The following is a 16,426-nucleotide window of genomic DNA, read 5'->3' on the forward strand; positions in this document are numbered from 1 at the left end:
AACATGCAGCAGCCAGCATGACAGAAATGCCACTCGGTACCTGGCCCAACAGATTACTGCAAGGACCAGGCAAACACTGCACAAAAAGCGTGACTGTCAAGGATAAGAGTCAGCAACACAAGGGGAGAGCTTGTTAAGAGAGTGAGGATAGCAAAGGAGCACCCCAATGGGAAAAGGCAGACAGATTTTTTGTAAAGTGTATGCATTTGAATTCTAAATGCACAATAATTGAACGCCCACTTGTTTCACATCTACAAAACACAACACTGAGATGTGTAGAGAAAGGGCAAGTAGCCACGCACTACCAACGTTAATGCAGAAGGTTGAAATAATTGAGGACTTGGATTTACCAACAAAGTTAAGAAGAGACGTGGAGAAAAGGTCAACAATTGCACAGAACTCTGATTTCCCTGGAGCCAGCCATTGCCATCTCACCACGTTTGTATGCCCCAAAAAAACCAGCTGCTGGGCACCACAGAGAGCCAGTGGTGGAGGTGGGTTGGTGGCAGACCTGCAGTGGGACCCTGCACCGCCACTTACTTGCCCTGAGCAGCAAACACTGCCTTCCCAAAACAAGGTCCTTGCAGAAAACTCAGGCTTACTCAGATAGTTTTAACTGAGGATCTGACCCTTGAAATTCTTTTCAACTGCATACTTTCAGCACACAGTGTAAACATCTGCCACACCAAGAGCCATGGGAAACAGTTACTCAGTCTTCATACAAAATAATCCCAAACTGCGCAACTGCTCTATGCCCAATCTGGATGGTGCCCCTCTCAAAAAGCCCAAATCTCATTTCACATTTAGCACCTTGGATTTGGAAAAATGCAGCCACTGGAGGAATTTCAGCTGCCACGAATCTTTCATCACAGCTCCCAGGCAGCCTGCACCAGAGCAAATCCATTAGCAGCCTGCTGGCACCCACTGGGCTGTAGGAGGGTTTGAGACCCAGTGGACAGCTTCTTTAATGGGGAAGGAAACAAAAAAACAACACACAGGCCCATTTCTTCCAACAAACAAGAAAGAAAACAAGCAGTGCATTGCAGGCTTGGTTTTGCTGGACCATGTTACACTGAGGAATGAAGGCAGTGGAGATTGTAGTGATACCCCAATTCTACTTGGGGTGATTTCCCAATTCCAAGGCACAACAGTTCATCCCTTACATGGAAGCTTGGTTCCAATCCACAACTGCTCAGCTGTACAAAGTTTGGCCACTTGTTCCTCCTGCTGAATCAGGGCATGATCCTGCTCCCATAGCCAGCATGCTTCGTGGACAAACAACCATGCTACTGGAGCAAACCAAGCTGCTCTCCTCTTCCACAGGGTGTTTGCAAGCTCCTTTTCAACACTGCATCAACTTTGTCCTTGAAACCTGCTGCTACATACAAGCTCTGACTGGGGCTTGCAGAAATGGAGAGAAAGCTTTTATTAGAACACCTGTTCTTCAGAGACACTCGCTCCTGTTGGTATCTTAAGAGAAATCTGAATGACAGACCAAAATCATAGAATCATAGAATGGCCTGGGTTGCACAGGAGCACAGTGCTCATCCAGTTCCAACCCCCTGCTGTGTGCAGGTCGCCAACCAGCAGCCCAGGCTGCCCAGAGCCACATCCAGCCTGGCCTTGAATGCCTGCAGGGATGGGGCATCCACAGCCTCCTTGGGCAACCTGTGCCAGTGCCTCACCACCCTCTGTGTGAAAAACTTCCTCCTAAAGGAAGGCAGGATTTTGTTTTAAAGCAGGCAGTGCAGTAACCAAGACAAGGTATTTTTGAGTTGCTTCCAGCTCAGGAGCTATTGAGGTTACTAATTTTCATTTATAAACAATTAAAAAAAGAAACACCTTATAATGCAGGCTGAGTGGGCTGCGGGTTATTAGCAACAAAGGCTAAAAATGGTTAGAGAAAGAATATGTTAGCTACCAGGCAAATAGCATTAAACCTTGAGAACACTGATGAATATTCATTAACGTGATGGATAAAAATCAAAACACTGCTTCCTGGCAGGTCATGGGGAGTGCTGCAGACAACACAGACTGCCTTGTCGGAATGCAGACCAGATACACAGCCTTCTCTTTTCCCTGTAAATTCTACAGAAATCAGTTATTCACGGAGAAAAAAGAAAAAAAAAGAAAAAAAAAAAGAGGAAAAAAAAAACACAACTACTTGCAATCTAGAGGCTTGCACTAAGGAAAATGAAAGGGACCGCTGGTTTCATGCAGCGTCACTCATTAGAAGTCCCGCTTCCACCTCCCATCTACACACTGGAGCACTAATTACATCAATAAATTCAAGTCAGATTGTGATCTAATGGTGCCTTCTGGCCTTCACTATTGAGCAGGCCAGAATAAATTAAATTTAATTGCCACTGTATATACTGAGCCAAGGCAGATAGGCTGGGAAGGGTCATTTAGGGAACTTCTCGCCAAACCCCTCAATCCCAAGCCAGGACTGATGTCATTTCCAAAACTGCTTTGATTTCACAGAAAAAAGGGGTAGAAATGTGCATGGGATGAGCTCAGCTGGGACGAGCCAGGAGCAGAGAATGTGGCATGGAGACCTGTCGTGCGACCTGGCTCTCACATATCACATCTGGCCACGGTCTTCTCTGCTGCCTTGTGTCAGGTGGGCCCTCGTGTACCTTCACAAAAGGTAAGCCTTATTTCTGTTGCAAATCGACAAGTGATGGCAATCGCTTGGGCTCATCAGGAGCTCCGAAGGACTTCTATTACAGTAACATGGGAAAACAGGAGAAATGATAGCCATCACTCCCAGGGATGACTCTCTCCAGCTCTCACCTGGGCCCATTCAGAGTCATCTCAACTAGACCCTTTCCCAGCAATGCAGTATATGGGATTTAAAGAGCAGTTGTGCTCGTGATCTCCCATGCCACAGCTGAAGCTGGCTTTCTGCAAGCTCCTGCCTTCCACAGGAACCATCCGATGCATTTCTTCTGCCTGCTCGCTCCGTCACATATCCATGTCTGGTTTTGTTCCCCAAGGGAAGTCAGATGAGGATTGGGAATGATACAGATAGGACCTAATTAATTCCGAGACATTTGCTCTTGGCAAGCTGGACGAGATAAAGGGAATTCGTCTTCTCTGAGCTACAATAATGAACCACTCAAGCAACCAGACAAGGGAATAAAGTCACTGTCCCTATTACAGGCACTGGTGGCAGACAGCAGAATACCTGTGGCTACATCTTTGTCTAGCACTCACAAGGTATTAAGGTCTTTGTGGAAGAAGCAGTAAGCTGTAACCCATTTCCAGCATGGGGGAAATGAAAGAATCAGAAAAGCTAGGAAAGCTATTTTCTTGTCAATCTCTTTCTGCATTTCTGGTGGGGGCTGCAAGCTGGGTGATGTCCCACTGGTGTCTGACACCAGCACTGGTGCCACCAAACCCTTCTCCAGCCAACTCCACATACACAAAGGCCCACTTACCCAGCTCAGGTGCAGTTGCTCCAATTACTGCCAAAGCAAGGGCTGGGAGGTTCTGAAGATGGACACATACTGAAACAAGTGGAACTGGGGCACTGTTATTGCAGATACAAGCTGAGAACTGGAGATGCCCATGAGATCAGCTCACACAAGCTGTGGGGAGGCAACACATGGGCCAGGATGGGAGTCAGAGGACAGCAGAGGAGACCAGGGATGTCTGATCTTTCAGCAGGTATTACCCAGGTAAAAACATAGCACATGGCAAGGGAGCAGCTGCCAGAAGTTAAATTTGAAGCTGATGCTGGACAACAGGAGATGTCTTGCCATGACACAGCAGGCTACACAATAGAGATGTTTCAAGCTGAGACTTTTTTTTTTTAAATGGAGCTTTTGGCTGTGGTGTAACTGATTACACTCAGGATCACTGATTACAATAAGGATCTGATCCATGGAGTCTCTAAGCAACCCAATAAAATGACAATTTCGGAAGCATCTCTCTCTGGTTTGTAGCATCCCTATTAACTGGTCGCCTCTTACTTAGAAAGGATAGGGGTCTCAGACCCCAAGGAAGCTGTCACGGGGTCTGCAACTATGAAAGGCCCCAGCAAGGCTCCCTGCAGCTGGGCTGGGGGCACTGCACCACCACAGCCACATCCAGCAGCAACAGGGCAGATGCGGCAGTGGCTTCCACCTGCCCTGCATAGGTTTTCTGCTTCAGCCAGCTGCTCGGGAGCCACATCCCTGAAGGACTGAGAGAGCAGGGCAGGGCACTTCCTGGAAATTGGCACTTTACCCTGGTGAATCGTGCCAAAAGCCTGCACAAATGTCATGATGGCATTTCAACTGGTAATAGCTTGGGACAAGCAGGGCAGCGGGGTCACATCCGTGGCTGCGACCGATCCCAGTCCCTCTCCTCTGACCCTTGCTTTGTCCTCCCCAGCAGTGACCTTGTCTACTCCTCTGCATTGCCATTTTGTGGCACAAAACAACAGAGAGGTGCTTTAATCTCAACACCTTCCCCTCCTGTCCGTGTTGTTCAGCTGGATTTTAGCAGCTTGTTCTAAAAAGCCACAAAGGGTGAAATGAAGCTTTGGGTAGGAGTTAATCCAAGCGCTCCTAGCAGCCACTCCCTGCTTTGCCAAACAGCCATAAAACACAGATGAAGGAGGGTGTGGGGAGGTGATGCTCCTTTGGAAATACAGTACGAAACCAAAAAAGAAAAAAGATCAGCAGCCACAGCTGGGATGGGATGCGTTCACATCTCCCAGCTCCTCGAAGCCCACGTTTGAGACCTGGCAGATGCGTGCCCTGATGCGGGACCCACCATAACCAGCAAGAGACACCACATGGGCTACAGTGAAAGGCCACGGAGAGAAAAGTGAGCTGAAGTTTGGCCCCACCCCCCTAAAAAAAAAGCCAGACCCAACATCGCCCAGAGCAGTGTTTAAATGAAATCAGTCATTAGGAGAAAATTGGACCCTGGTGTCGCTTCCGCCTTTGCTTTAAGGAAAGAAGAGCAGCAATTACTGCTTGCATATTCAGCAGCCTCCTTGGCAAGCTGAACTAGGCTGCATGGAGCAACGTGCCTGCAACTGATGCCCCAGTGAGCTGGTCTGGAACCAGTACTGGTATTGCAGCGCTACGGTCTGCAGCACGAAAATACCCAGAGAGGGCACAAATGCATGCAAAGAAGCGTGCACGCTCCTCTTCACACCCGCCTCCAAACCCACACAAGAGCTAGGAGCTAAATCATCAAATATGAATATTAGCTTGTTGTTTTTCTGGCTCCTCTCCCATCCCCTCCCCAGACAAGAATACAAGATCCTGAGCAAGCTCTTTCCCAACAGGGAGCTTTATTTCAGCGTGTTTCACAAGGTGAAACTGTTTTTGTGCAAGCGTGGTGACACTCACTGACCAGCTCTGCCTACCCTGACCGATTTCAGCATTTCTGCCATGCCAAGCCCTGGAGTTTCAGTGATGCAGTAGTGTGGGATGCTCTGACACTCCTCCATCGCTGCAAAGCGGCCTTGCTTGCTGACAGTGGTCAGGATGGGCCCCCCCAGGGTGTCCTCAACCCTGTACCACTTGTGACAGCACATCCAAAGCAGAAATTTGGCACCTAGCACGTTGCTCCTGTAGATTAACTCATCCCACTGCTAAGCAATGCAGCAGCCTTCCTCAGTGCACTTCCCCATGCACGCATAGCATGGTGTCTGACCAGACAGCACAAGTGCTACATTTTAATTTTTGGCATTCTTTCTTTAAACTTCAGAATCAAGCCCTTCTTTGGATGGGCAACTCAAGAAACAGGACTGTATTGATGGGAACCACCTCTGCTCCCAGCCGAGCAGACCAGAACCCAGGACACAGCCTGGCACTGCCCTAGTGGTTTCTATTAAAAGTAACCAGGCAGGCTCCTTGGCCACAAACTCCCACGCAGACCCCTTCTCAGACATAAAGCTGTTTCCACACACAGACCGCATAGGAGACGACTGTTTATGTTTGGCTGAAATACGTGCACATCGGCAGGACCGCAGTTTAGACGTTGGAGGAGGAGAAAGAAAGAAAGGAAAGAAAGAAAGAAAGAAAAACACCAACAACCACAAAACACTTGGCCAAAAAGCCCTGAACTGTTTGATGAGGGGCTTTTCCCATGAACCCATCTGTGAGATGCAATGGGGCAGAGCTTGGGAGCTCCCCTGCCCCGTGGTGCCACTGCAACACCTCTGGGTATTGTATTGCTGCAGTGGGCCAGCTGTGCATCGAGCACATGGGGACGTGGCCTTAATGCTATCAGGGAACACCAGCTGCCAGCAGGAGCCTGACTCACTGCAAAAATCACAAGAGCTGTAATTCCCAGCATAAGCAAATCTCAAATTCTTCAGTTTCATGGATTTATATACATATATATAGCTGCCAAATCCTAAACTACCACAGATCCTCCTCCCTCTTTCCAGACATCTTGTACTCCACAAACCTAGAAAAATGAGGGTTTTGCATCTCCCAGTTTCACTTATGCTGCACAACCCCAATGTGATAGCTGTGCCATGCTCTGACTTTGGCAGGAGCCTGCTGCAGTTGCAAGCCTCATCCATCAGCACCACTACAACGACAGTGCTCACATAAAACATGTTCACTGCTCTCTGTATTCTTCCCTCTTATTGTGGCATTCGTCATGAAATGAGGCATACATCTGGGGCCGCTGCCTTGCGAGAAGATGTTTTATTCTGCTCCTGGCCAAGTGAGTTTGCAGAGGCATTTTGGAGACCTGATGGTGAAATTCAGATTGCAGCATGAAATATTGAAGCAGTTTTTTCACTAAGTTGGTACACAGGGATTTATAATATGCCAAAAACAGCCTGCTTTATTCTGGCTGTACACAATTTGACAGTGCTATTCACAGAAAAGAACAGCAAGCACTCACCCAGCAACAACACAGCACAGATCATGAGTCCCTTCTCCAGTACATGAGCAAGGAGGAGCAACCAGCCCAGGAAAGCACAATGCTGCAATCTGCTTTTCTGGGGAAAAGCATCCACATGGCAGAGTGAGACATGATCTGACCTAAAACTCTCCATCCTCAGAGCAGCAGCATCTGCTATAGCAGCCCAGCAGAAATGCAGAACAAGGGATGGATGCTGGCTCTTGTAGGACCACCTCTGCCCCTGAGGCAAGGTTGGGTGCAAGGAGAAGATGTCTGCTGGGTGCTCACACAGCCCCTCACCCCACCACCACTGCAGGGATTGATGCTGCCCAATGCACAGATGCACTCGACTGGGGAAGGAGCTGCTGGAGCAAACCTCTGCTTAATTTTGGAGGATTAAAACCAAACCTTGTTGAGACTTTCCCGGTCAACAAGACAGCAAGCAGTGCAGAACACCAAAATTTCACATAAATCTAACCAGCGGTGAGCTCAGCATTGATGCCAGATCCTCTCGGTGGATCACAGACCACCTCCCATTGAAGCTCCATCAGATCAGCTTGGACAAATGCCACTTATTTCAGGAACAAGGACAACAGACAGGTAATCACAGACAAGACCCAGTTTGGGAACCTAAATAAATATATATATATACATTTCCTAATACTCAAGTGCTAAGTGACCCAATTCTACAAAGCACACACATGCCTTTTGCCAGCAGATGGACAGATCCATGGTCCTTGTTCTGCAAAAGTAAACACTAAAGCACATGGGTTGGTGGTAGGAGGAAGAAATATTTTTCCCACTACAACTCTACAGAGTGTTCTGGGGCAAGAGGAAGCTCACCTCCCCCTCTTCTTCCTCCATCCCAGCTCCACTCTCAGCACCCAGTGCTGCCACAAGCTGACATCCAGTCCTGCTCCATTTCCACCCCTGGTTTTGTCCAAATTGGGAAGAAATATACGCACTAAGCTAAAAACCACCACCACGAGCCTCATAACATGGAGACACAAAAGCCCACCTTAGTGTACCAGGTTTCAGAAGCCTCCCAACACAGCAGGACTGCATTCCAGCCAGCCAAAGCCTTGTCTGCCAGAAGGAAAGCTCCTATCTCAGTATTGCTCTGTTTACCCCAAAGGATGTGGATTTAAGTCACTGCATTTCTGAGATCACTGCAGGCTCCAAGCACTTACTTTGATGATGCAAAGCTTTTGTCAATAAAAGCTCAGCAGCCTTGCAAGTGGGGAGAGAGTGGAGCTGCATTTCCCACTGTTGCAGGACATTTGTTTGCCAATTAGCCTTTTCCTGGAGAACAAACAGTTCAGTAAAAGCTTTGCTTTATTTTATTTTCTTCCCTCACTCCCCTTCACCTCCTGCTTCTCCAATGAGTATCTGGACTCTGATTTATCATATGCAAAGCTTCACTGCTGAACTTTCCATTTCACTGCTCCCCATTTCAGTGATAATCCCGGGGGTGAGATGGGCTCTCCTGCTGTAGAACCAGGGAGGGAGGAAGGCAAGTTTTTCCTCTCTTAAGCTCCTTAATTAATCTGGCATTGCACACAGGGTTTTTGAAGCTGTTCAGCAGCAAACACCTGCAGTACAGCAGCTCAGCAACGTCTGGGGCCACAGCATGGAATCGAGGAGCTACTAGCTGAATCCCCAATGGCCAATCTAGGGTCATGTTTGGGGATTTTGGGATTATCCATGCTTAAGGTAAGGCTACTAGAGCTGCTGGTATTTACACAACTTGTGGTGTGCAGCAAGCTTGTGTTTATTCTTTCAAAATGGAACTTGTTGAAGCTGCCATAAACAGGAGACCATACTGAAAGGGGCCCTGAAGCGCAGATCTCTGAGTAGATTATTAAACTTCTGGTCCATGAAGTCCCCAAAGCCAACAAAACAGATTCATTGGGTCTATCAATAGCCCTACATGCCAGAAGCCACGCGAAATGCTTATTTCCCTTTAAAGATTTTAAAACACTGATACTAATCCAGAATGATTTTTGCCCCTGAAGTACGAATTTGGGGTCGAGAATTCCTTGATAAAAATGTCTGATAGCAGAAATTCCCCACTGGCAACTCACAGCACTAATACCTCCCACTGCTTCAGCAGACGAAGGCCAGGAAACAATAAACGTGAACTCACATCATGATGCTCACACATCACGACACGATGCTGCACAACTGCACCAAGATGGCTTGGGGAAATGAGAAGAGCTCCAGCACTGTGTCTGCTTCTCGCCAGGCTGGTAAAAGCAGCAAGTTTTATCACATTACACTGAAGGGCTGTTTGCATTTGAACATAAGGAAAGAAAAAATAAAAGCAGGTAACCATAGCGGATGAGTCTAATTGGAAAGCTTGGGTGTATTTTTTGAGCACAACATGATCTAGATGATGGCAAAACCTCTGCTTTGGAGAGGATGGATGCAAGCTTCCCATTAAAGATGCTCAAGCCCACTTCCTTATAATTCAGTGCTGGCCTAATCAAGGCACACCACTTTCATTGCCTATCTTCCTGCTGGCTGGGAAGTGCGAGGGCTTTGAGTCTGGCCAACCCATCTGCTTCCAGGGATGGGTTGAGCAGTGGCCCTTCCCCAGCACAGTATCCAGACAGAAGCATCCACCCAGTGAAAATCCCAAGGGGATGCATTTAAAAATCAATATCGTCCATTTAGGTGCTTAATTCAGGAAAGTATCAGCATCAGCAGCATCGATATAAACCAAATTTAAGCACAGTGAGTACACGTACAGGCTTTGGTTTTTTTGTGCATTGATTTACCCTAATCTGCCTTTTCCCCAACATTTTCAAGTCCAAATGGGGTATCAGTAGCACTGCTGATGCTTCAGACACCCTGTCTGCCTCATCTCTGGAGCTTTTTTGATGCAGTGCTTTTGTTTAAAAACCAAACCTCTTCCCTCCAGGAAGCAAACACTCCCAGAAATCCCCCTTGAATGTGCAAAATTGCAGCGACAGCAGCCCTCTTCACCAAGGTTGCATAGCAAAGTGTTGGGTTCATTTGTTTTTGCAAGTATGGGGTTGCACTCACAAGTCACAATACTAAAGTTCCCATTCTCTGTCGATATTTACATAACAATCTCCCTTTTCATTAAAACTGGGAAACAAGGAGCCTCACAATAGCAGGGAAATGCTTGAAAAAGTGACCCAAGGGTACCCTAAGAGGCTCAGACACTCCACGAGAAGATAAAATTAAAAGCTTCAAACACAGTTATCTCATCTTTTGGAGATAAGATAGCAGAATTGGGCGTTGCTCTATTTGGGACCTGCCACCCCACAAGCACAGACACCTCCCCAGCCACAGCTACAGGCAAAAGAAAGCCACATCACCAGTTTCTGCAGGGATACAGCACTGAGCTCTGCCCTCCCCCATCACCCAGTCTTTAGCTCTATGGAAGGACCTCAACATCACCACTTTGTTCATCTCCACACATCCTCAAACCACTCCTGAACGCTCTCAGCCTCTTCCAAACTCCTAGGGAAGATACCTAACCGCTTGGGGTGGGAGGCCAACACCTCTCCATCAACACCAGCTCAATCAGCTCGCAATCCAAGGCAACAAAGCCTTCAGCTGTGGTGTCCCCGTCATTGCAGGGAGTTGGATTGCTAGGCCTTTAAAGGTCTCTTCCCATTCAAACAGTTCTATATTCTGTGATTCTCTGTGAGGTTTCCAAGCCCTGGTGGGGAGGAGGCTTTCATTTCTGCCCCCATAAACCTCGTGCTACCACTGGTGATCAGCAGCTTGGGGACAATCCCTGAAAGCCCACCTTCCCTTTTAGCTTCAGGGTGACTTACTGACTGCTCCACAGTGAAAAAGCGAAAAAGACACCCCAAAACACTCCTCACCTATTTCTTCAGCAGCTCTTACAGAGAAGGCCATGACTGAGTTTCTGGCTGCAGCTTTCCACAGGCCCCAGACAACACAGGGCCAGCAGGTCTAACCAAGCCTGAAACCCAGTGAACTGAGTTTTATTCCTCGATTTGTGCTTCATCGTACCCGTGATACGATGGAGGGTCAGGAGCCGGCCAAGCAAACGCCGCAAGCGGGGAGAGCAGCGTTCACTCAGCTCACAAAGCGGTTAATGGCTGTAATAATAAAAAATAAAATAAAATAAAACAGCAAAGCGAGTGGAGACACTGCCTTCTGGCTCGGGGGCTGCAATGGAGCCAGATCATCTGTGCTCGGATGCCCACCAGTAACATTTTCAACACTCAGCCATGAGGCGGAGGTGCCACGAGGGCTGGCTGGGGGAGGCTGCTCTGGGCCCGGCTCCCACCGCCAGGCTGTGCTGGGGACACCTTGCAGGGTCTCTGTCCCACCCTCTGCTGCCAAACAGGCCGGTGTCTACCTCTGCCTCAAAGGGCTTTCCTGTGTCCAGCCTCAGCAGCCCACTGCTCCACATTAACACCACAGTTTGGATGTACCCTACACAAACACTTGGAGAGGGAATTACGCTGGAATCATCTGTGAATTTGTGGCTGACCAAGAAAGAAGGAAATTCAATGGCTCTGGGATAACAAATCTACGGAGCGTATTCCAGCACAAGAGCTGTAATGTCACCGCAGGAGCATGCAGAAGTTGCACACTAGGTTTGGGTACCTGAAAGCTCCCAGTTCACCGCAACCAGAGATCACAACATTCTGAAATAATTGCCTCTAATGACAAAATCTTTCAAAATCCCACTAGCGCACATTTTTTGAGCTAGCAGGAGCTACCTGTCCCCATCAACTGCAGCACCGCAGCTGCAAGAGCGGGGAGAGGAGGAAAAAGCGCCTTGCAGAAAACCACGGCAACTCTGTGGAGCTGAGTGCCTCATGGGGGGGAGTAACCCCTCATCACCAGAAGCACCTGAAGCACACCAAAACCTTATGAATTAGATTTCAGTAGTCCTACCAACATGTCATATGGATGAGGAATGCATGCTATGCAAATCCAGCCTGAGACTGCTCCCTGTCTAATCTAGCTTTAGATTCAAATACTTATTACCATGGCGTCTAATTGGGTAACACACACCAGCGAGTTTTAGTTTGAGCTCTCCATTCCTTCGTCTTTGTTCTTATAAGGGAAAATAAGGCACCATATTTAAAACGTAAACAAAATAAAACATAAAAACATATTGACAACTACCAGTAAAAACCAAGCAGATACACAAGCATTTGGCAGCTCACCAGCAGCACAACAAGCACTGATTCCTGTTCACATTCCACTGCATCCCCCTGGCTCGTCTTGGGGGTTTCTCCATTTCCCCTGTGAGACGTAAGGCAATGCAAAAGTCTCACACATCCATGTAGGACTTATCTGCTAGCAGACTGCACCCAGGAGCACCAAGCTTGGTAGTTCCGGGGTAGCAAAGCTCCTTACGGATTATCTGGGCATCCACACTAGAGCCACCAGAGCCTAGTTAACATGCTCCATTCTGGGGACATATGCTGGTTTGAGGAGGGTAGGGGTGCTCTGCTGCACTGGGGTTTGCAGCAGGATGCAGGGACCACGTGGATGTCTTTCCCAGAGGTCATCTCCTGTCTGTTTGCTGGCAACAACACGCCGTAATGAACAACCTTTCTGCTCCTACATGCACCAGGCGTGGTGATTCATTTCATTTCCAAGTCCACCGAATACAGCTGGTCTGTCCGAGCTGTATGCCATCTTCAGTACCTCCAGGATACAACCCAACTCTCTTCCCCATCACGTAGCCACCATGAAACAACAGCTGCTCAGCTCGCCATGACAAACGGCACACTGACCTGCAACTAGCTCCAGCAAAGACTCAAGAAATGCAAATATCGTTACCAACCTCCGAAGTTACATTAAAGAAATCACTCCTGGTAGGGGAAGCAGTACCGTGAACACCAGAGCTAACAAAGAGGAGGTTTGTGCCAGTGAGCCTATGCCATATAAACTATGTTTATATTAAGGCAGCAAGATGAACTCAGATTTATTAGACAGCAGAGAATACACGTGGGCAAGCATTTTCCCTCTGCAACACCTATGTGTCTGTGCAGAGTCCTGCAGCGTGGGCTCTCCGGTGTACCGTAATGCATTAAACCCAACTAAAGCACTCTTTATGGCTTGGATGTTCATAACATTTGTGCTTGTTCCCTGGCGCCTAGTGCAGACTGAGTTTGCATTGCATCCCTTCCCTTAATAGAAACTCCACAACAGCCTTCTAACACGATGCCTGTTTTGACAAAACTTGTAGCAGCTCCCCATATTGGAGATGAAAATCAATCTGGAAGAGAGGACAAAATCAGCCGGTGGAATTAATGAATTGTCAGTGGAGGAGGAGGAGGCGCAGATGTACAGAGCAACATCAAGGCTTCCTTTCATTAGGAAACTGCTAAAAACCACAGGTTAACTTTAAAAGATGCACATTATTACTGTGAAAAGCAAGACAGCTGATATTCTGCCTCTCGGACACATGTGCTCCGTGCTTAATAACTGATCAAACGTTCTAATGCTTTGGAAAGAGAAGAAAAACAAGCCCAAAGGAATTGAAGGCTGCAGCTTAGAGTGTTTTCAGAGATCAAGCTGGACGGTGAGGCCTGGCGGGGCTGTCCCTCTGACTCTGCACCTCATCACTTCCTCCAGCTCACGACAGCACTTAGAGCAAATCTGGGGGACTTTTCTTCCATGCTCCTGCAGCTGAGGTGACAGCAGGGAAGGTTAGATGTGGTGGAAAGATCCATGGCACTGAGAGGAGAAAGTCTTGTGAGACTCCCCATCCAAGGATATGGATGGTAGGGATTCCTTCCCAAACAAACCAGAGAAATATACCTGCTTGTCCTTAGGGTCTGAGCACCCCAACAAAATCATACTCATCTGTGAGCCTAGAAAGAAAAAGCTGACATTCCCATATTGACATTCATTATCACTTCTGAGTCCAGTTCCTTCCCCAGGATGACTGCCTCAGAGAGGGTCCTTCATCCCACTACAGCACAGAAAACCATGGATATACATTTGCAAGGGAAAAAAAAATTGTTCACAGCCTCCAGTGCTGCGTTTTTGATCATCTATTGTGATGCTGTGGATAACACATGTTACATGCACACATTGCTCACAGAGAAACAGAATGTGAACCTATTTGAGATGTAAAAATAATTTAATGAATAAGTATATTTAGATTTATAACCCCACAGCAGCTTTATTTATAGGGATGCCAATCACTTTTACACAGATATAAAACAGGCTGGCAGAATGCCTTCCACTATATCCAGAAACCCATCTGTAACAAATCTAAGCCGTGATATCTCTGCATACATTTGGCCAAACAATAATGCTGCCTGCCATCTTGACATCAAATGTACAGATGGGCTGGGGGAGCTCTCCAGACCTGCCACACAGCCATAGATGGACACTTTTTGCTTTTACCTATTATAAACCAGTTGGAGAAAGTAGCAGATGAAGGAAAACCAGTCCCCATCTGGGCTGTGTGAATGCTAATATTAATGCAATGCCAACTGGAGAGCAAGCCAGCCTCCAGCTGGGGACAGGTGAACTGCTTTCAGAACCTCTCAGGTTCTGAAAGGCGAGGGATTAAGCGATGGCTCTTCTGTACACACTTCAATCCACACTCGAGACACAAAGTTAGGACGGAGGAAGATGCACAAGAAATTAATTGAAAGCCATCCCTCGGCTCTCAATCTTAAAGCAGACAAGACTTCTCCTGCTACCTCTCCTCCACCACCACTGCCCAGCATCTCGCAGCTTTATCTAAAGCCTGCAGATGTCAAGGAGAGAGGTTGCCATTTACTTCTAGGAGCTTAGCATTGCAGCTAGCTGAGGATGCAAGCCCAGCACACACCAACTACCCGTGTCGTCAGATGGGTTTGGGGGATTTGATTCTTTTTACCATCTGGAGAAGAGCTTTAATTCTGAACATACAAATCTACTTCACAAGAAACAAAGCAAAACCATACTGCATCCCAGCAGGGCTTCTGGGGTCCGGTCATCTCAGTCACTGGGTGACATGGGGACAATTCCACAATGGATACAGGCTGTAGGTAAAAGCACCTTCATTTGTGGAAGTCACAGCATTCTGGCAAATGCCAAGGCCGAAAATATTACTCTGGAATATCATTCTGAGTGGCTCTAGGAACAAACCCAGCATTCATTTTCACACCTATTCAGCAAATGATTTGAATAAGCTGAGAAGGGCTCTCTCACACAGCCTGACAGCATTATTCAATAGATTTCTGCCCTTGCTCCTTACATTATTTATGAGAAAACAACTCTCAACAAATGCCATCGCCTTCCAGTTCAGTGAGTAGATATACCTGTCCTGCCTCGGGGACAAAGCAACACCTCGTGGTCCCTTCTGTCCTGATTCCATTACAGTGTTATGCTACAAACTGTTCACAGGCTGGCATTCGCTCTGACTCATGCTCAGAAATAAATATGTCTAAAAAAGTAATTGATGGCAACAAAAAAACAGAAACACAACAGCAGTTTTCTCACTCTCACAAAGAAAAAGCAAGGGAAAACAACCAGACATGACCTCCTCAATTCAAATGTTTTCCAAAACATTTCCAAATGTTTTCCCAAATTTCCAGTCGAACCTTTTCACAGCTAAGCTGCAACACCATCAGAGCCTGGGGCAACGTTTGCAGCTCAGGATGTATTTCAGCTTCGGGGCCATGCACTGGGATGGCTGGCAATGCCTTTTTGGCAACACGTTTGCCAAAGAACACCCAAAACTCTTGGGTAGAAAACACAAGGCTGAGTTGGATGGGGCCCCAGGAAACCTGATCTAGTGCCCGATTTAGTGGCTGGCAATCCTGCCCACAACAGGGAAGCTGGAACTACATGACCTTCAACCCAACGATCTTTCCAACCCAAGCCCATTCCATGATTCTACGATGAAAACACAGCATTTCAAAGGAAAATTGTCACAGCTTCCTCAGTAGGGCACCTTCCAGCATGACAGAGCTTGACTGCCACATGGATATTCAAGATGTCAGTGAATGCACCTCTTTCAACTCGCTTCTGGACACAATCAAGCCCCAAAGCACGCTGTTTTGGAACCCTATCAACTGTACTTGGGCTTTGGATTAGATCTTCTGTAGAATAGAAAAAAGCCTTGCTCAAGGATGATAAAGTCTAGACACCACAATATATTTTCCATCTGATGCAGCAAACCTAAAATCCCCCCCCCTTGATCTCAGACTGCCGCGATCAAAGCCATTATCCCGTTCAGAGCCCTTCTGAAACTTTAGCTTCCAAATGTGCAAGTTATTTTTAAAATCTAAACCAGGCCAAGCCTCTTGTTTGGAGTTTTATGAGGAAAACGGGGTGTGCGTGTCCCAGTCCTTCCCCCCACATCTGGAAGTGGCTGGCGGTCAGCCTGCACACAGGCAGGCTACATGGGAGGACATGGTCTGTTCTCCCAATGATGGCCATAAGCATGGGGATATTCTCCATCCTCGACTGAGATGGAGGATTTTGGAAGGCAAACATCCTCTGCATCCTCATCCTGCAATCCATGTTTGCCTTCAGCATCCTCCATCACATCTTCCATTCTCCCCATTGAATGTTTCGCTCGGCTAAG

General features: G+C 47.4%; 1 protein-coding gene across 3 annotated transcripts in view; it reads right to left on the reverse strand.

Annotated features, from left to right (window-relative positions):
* Positions 1-16,426, reverse strand: part of DAAM1 (dishevelled associated activator of morphogenesis 1) — an 82,572-nt gene that overhangs the window by 51,736 nt on the left and 14,410 nt on the right. The window lies entirely within an intron of this gene.

The sequence above is a fragment of the Lagopus leucura genome, unplaced genomic scaffold (assembly GCF_019238085.1).
Source record: "Lagopus leucura isolate 7727_CA_CO unplaced genomic scaffold, USGS_WTPT01 Super-Scaffold_1, whole genome shotgun sequence".
NCBI lineage: Eukaryota > Metazoa > Chordata > Aves > Galliformes > Phasianidae > Lagopus > Lagopus leucura.